This window comes from Humulus lupulus, chromosome 9 (assembly GCF_963169125.1).
Source record: "Humulus lupulus chromosome 9, drHumLupu1.1, whole genome shotgun sequence".
Classification (NCBI taxonomy): Eukaryota; Viridiplantae; Streptophyta; class Magnoliopsida; order Rosales; family Cannabaceae; genus Humulus; species Humulus lupulus.
Genome location: NC_084801.1, coordinates 13,182,617 through 13,187,214, shown reverse-complemented (window position 1 = coordinate 13,187,214; position 4,598 = coordinate 13,182,617). Strand labels below are relative to the sequence as shown.

Here is a 4,598-nt window from a genome sequence, read left to right as displayed (position 1 = left end):
CGAAATCAAGCCTGCTATTTTACAAATGGTGCAGTCCTCTGTGCAATTCAATGGGTTGCCCTCTGAAGATCCTCACACCCATTTGTCCAACTTTCTGGAGTTGTGTGGAACCTTCAAATATAATGGGGTGAGTGATGACGCAATCAATCTTAGGCTCTTCCCATTTTCTCTAAGGGACAGAGCTAAAAGTTGGCTGAACTCTCTGCAACCAAACTCTATTGTCACCTGGCAAGATCTAGCTCATAAATTTTTGTCTAAATTCTTCCCTCCGTCCAAGGCTACTAAATTGAGGGGGGAGATAAATAACTTTTGCCAGAATGATGGAGAGTCACTGTATGAAGCTTGGGAACGGTTTAAGGAACTCCTGAGAAGATGTCCTCATCATGGCATTGAATAGTGGATGCTAGTACAGAATTTCTACAATGGTTTATGTCCGACAACCAGAACTATTTTTGATGCTGCAGCGGGTGGCACTTTTATGTGCAAGACCGCAACTGGCGCTTATGAGTTGCTGGAGGACATGGCTACAAACAACCATCAATGGTCTGAGGAAAGATCATCTGGAGTCAGAAAGGTAGCTGGGGTGCATGAGCTGGATGCAATCACTGCTCTAACAGCGCAAGTAGTCTCTCTGACAAAGCAGTTACAACAGAGCAGTGTATCTGCTAATGCGGTTCAGATGGCAGTGAGGTGTGAAATGTGTGGTGGTGCTCATTCTGTCGATCAGTGCCCAATCTGTATAAATAATAGCACCTCAATGGATCATGCCCAAGTTCAAGCGGTGGGAAACTTTCAAAGGCCACTCAATAATCCATTCTCCAACAACTACAATCCTGGGTGGCGAAATCATCCCAATTTTTCGTGGAAGAATGATCAAGGCCAACAACCTCAGTTTCAGGGCCAATTTCAGAATAACATGCCTCAGCCACCTATGAATCAAGCTTCGTCATCACAACAGCCTAGGCATCAACAATCAATGCCTCAACCTGAGAGGCCTAATGAACTGCAAACTGCCTTGTTGACTCTTACTAATACTCAGACTCAATTTATGACTGAGACCAGATTCTCTATTTGAAACCTCGAGACACAGGTTGGGAAGTTGGCCAATATGCTCAATAACAGACCCCAGGGAAATTTTCCCAGTAACACTGAAGTCAACCCCAAGGAGCAAGTTCAGGCAATTACTCTGAGGAGTGGGAAGCAAACTGAGCAGCCTAGATCTCCACAGGCAGTGGTTCAGAATAAAGAGATGGGTGAACAGTCTGATTCAGAAAGGGTTACTGAAGACCATCAACAGTCAGAACAGAGTCCGCCAGTTGTTATTGAGCAGCCAGCTAGAGTTCCATACCCTCAGAGGCTTAGAAAGACTACACTTGATAAACAGTTTTCTAAGTTTCTTGAGGTGTTTAAAAAGTTGCACATAAACATTCCTTTTGCTGAGGCCTTGGAGCAGATGCCCAGTTATGTTAAGTTCATGAAGGAGATTCTGTCAAAGAAAAAGAGAATGGAGGACTATGAGACTGTAGCGCTCACTGAAGAGTGCAGTGCTATTTTACAAAGGAAATTACCCCAAAAGCTGAGAGATCCGGGGAGTTTCACCATACCTTGCACTATTGGCAAGTTTGAATGTAAGCACGCCTTATGTGATCTGGGGGCAAGTATCAATTTGATGCCCTTATCAGTGTTTAAAAGACTTGGTTTGGGGGAGGCAAAACAAACAATTGTCACTTTACAGCTTGCAGACCGATCGTTAACACATCCACGAGGTATTATTGAGGATGTTCTTGTGAAGGTGGATAAGTTCATATTTCCAGCTGACTTTATTGTTCTGGACATGGAGGAGGACACAGATGTCCTAATTATCCTCGGTAGGCCATTTCTAGCCACAGGCCAAGCTCTTATTGATGTTCACAAAGGAGAGCTTAAGCTTAGAGTTCAAGGAGATGAGGTGGTCTTTAATGTCTTCAAGTCTATGAAGTATCCGGTGGCTAGTGACAGTTGGTTTAGTGTGGATGTGATAGAAAAGGCAGTCTCCAAGAGAAGGACGAGCAGTGATGCCTTAGAGGCAGTAGTATTGGGTGACGAGGGCGACGATGATGATGATGCTGAGATCAGAGAATGTGTAAACTGGATCAACTCGTTCTTACCATATTGGAAGAAGTTTCAAGAACTAGCAGATGCGACTGATAAACCGCTAACCTCCATTCAGCAGCCACCGTAGTTGGAATTAAAGGTCCTCCCAGATCACTTGTGCTACGCTTATCTTGGAGAGAATAAAAATTTACCTGTCATTGTGTCAGCTGACCTGTCAAAGGTAGAATTGGAGAAACTGTTGAGGGTTCTAAGGGAGCATAAATTGGCCATTGGATGGACCTTGGCAGATATTAGAGGGATCAGCCCATCGACAGTGATGCATAAAATTTTGTTGGAGGAGAATAGCAAGCCATCCATAGAGGCCCAGAGAAGACTCAATCCAGCTATGAAGGAAGTAGTGTTGGAGCAAATTCTTAAATGGTTGGATGTTGGGGTAATCTACCCAATTTCTGATAGCGCATGGGTGAGCCCTGTGCAAGTGGTACCTAAGAAGGGTGGAATGACTGTGGTGAAAAATGAGAACAATGAACTCATTCCAACAAGGACTGTAACGGGGTGGAGGATTTTTATAGACTACCGCAAGCTCAATAAGGCCACAAGGAAGGATCATTTTCCTTTGCCTTTCCTTGATCAGATGCTTGACAGATTGGCAGGCCATAGCTACTACTGTTTCTTGGATGGGTATTCTGGGTATCATCAGACCGCTATTGCACCAGAGGATCAAGAGAAAAAAACCTTCACATGTCCTTATGGCACATTTGCTTTCACGAGAATGCCATTTGGACTATGCAATGCCCCTGCAACATTTCAACGGTGCATGATGGCCATATTTTCAGACATGATAGACCGGTGTATTGAGATTTTCATGGATGATTTCTCAGTTTTTGGTTCATCATTCGACCTCTGTTTGGGTAACTTGGAGAACGTGTTGCGTCGTTGTGAGATAGAAAATCTGGTGCTGAATTGGGAGAAATGCCATTTTATGGTGAAAGAAGGGATTGTTCTTGGCCATAAAATTTCAAGTGAGGGAATTGAGGTAGATAGAGTAAAAATTTCTACCATTGAAAAGCTGCCTCCACCAGTTTCAGTCAAAGGAGTTAGAAGTTTTCTTGGTCACGCTGGGTTCTATCGGAGATTCATAAAAGATTTCTCTAAAGTGTCCAAGCCCCTCTCAAATCTGCTTATGAACGGAGTTGTCTTTGATTTTAATGATGAATGTTTGAGGGCGTTCAATTTCTTGAAAGAAAAGCTTATTTCTGCTCCAATAGTGATAGCTCCGAATTGGGAATTGCCTTTTGAGTTGATGTGTGATGCCAGTGATTACGCAGTGGGGGCAGTTTTGGGACAGCAGATTGACAAGGTATTCAGGTCTATTTACTATGCTAGTTGGACTCTAAATGATGCTCAGCTGAATTATGCCACTACAGAAAAAGAGTTGCTAGCTATTGTGTTTGCTTGTGATAAATTCAGACCATATCTGATTGGTAACAAAGTGATTGTCTACACTGATCACTCTGCCGTTAAATACTTGATGTCAAAGAAAGATGCCAAGCCTCGCCTGATTAGATGGATTCTTTTGCTTCAAGAATTTGACTTGGAGATTCGTGACAAGAAGGGCAGCGAAAATGTGGTGGTTGATCACCTCTCTAGACTTAAGTTGGAGGAGACTGAAAATAAGAAAGCAGTGCAAATCAATGATCACTTTCCTGATGAGCAGTTGTTTTTGGTAAGTGAGACTTTAGCTGTCCCTTGGTTTGCAGACATAGCGAACTTCTTGGTTGCAAAAATTGTGCCTCCTGAAATGTCAAAGCAGCAATTAAAGAAATTATTTTATGAGGTGAAACACTACTATTGGGAGGAACCTATTCTCTATAGGCACTGTGTTGATCAGATTATCAGAAGGTGTGTTCCTGAAGAAGAGATGCAGTCCATTCTTAATCACTGTCATACTCAACAATGTGGAGGGCACTTTGGAGCATCAAGAACAGCGGCCAAGGTATTACAAAGTGGTTTCTATTGGCCTTCATTGTTCAAGGATGCCAATGTTTTTGTCAAGGCTTGTGATAGATGTCAGCGAACTGGTAACATCTCGAGGAGAAATGAAATGCCTCTACAGGGGATTCTTGAAGTGGAACTGTTTGATGTATGGGGCATCGATTTCATGGGGCCTTTTCCACCATCTTACAACAATGAATATATTCTATTGGCAGTGGATTATGTATCCAACTGGGTGGAGGCTGTAGCAACTAGAGTCAATGACGGTAAAAATGTGATTAATTTTTTGCATAAACATATTTTTACTAGATTTGGCACTCCCCGAGCTCTGATTAGCGATGAAGGGAAACACTTTGTGAATAAGCAACTGGATGCATTGTTGGCTCGTTATGGAGTTTATCACCGAAAAGCTTTGCCTTACCATCCTCAATCAAATGGGCAAGCTGAAGTTTCAAACAGAGAAATAAAAAGCATCCTTGAGAAGACCGTTGACAGTTCAAGGAAAAATT

The 4,598-nt window shown here is 42.7% G+C and overlaps 1 non-coding gene across 1 annotated transcript; it reads right to left on the bottom strand.

The window, feature by feature from the left end:
- Positions 1-283: 283 nt before the first annotated feature.
- LOC133802795 (small nucleolar RNA R71) lies at positions 284-390 on the bottom strand. The gene has a single exon (XR_009877542.1). It is a non-coding gene; the product is annotated as a small nucleolar RNA R71 (small nucleolar RNA).
- Between the last annotated feature and the right edge of the window lie 4,208 nt (positions 391-4,598).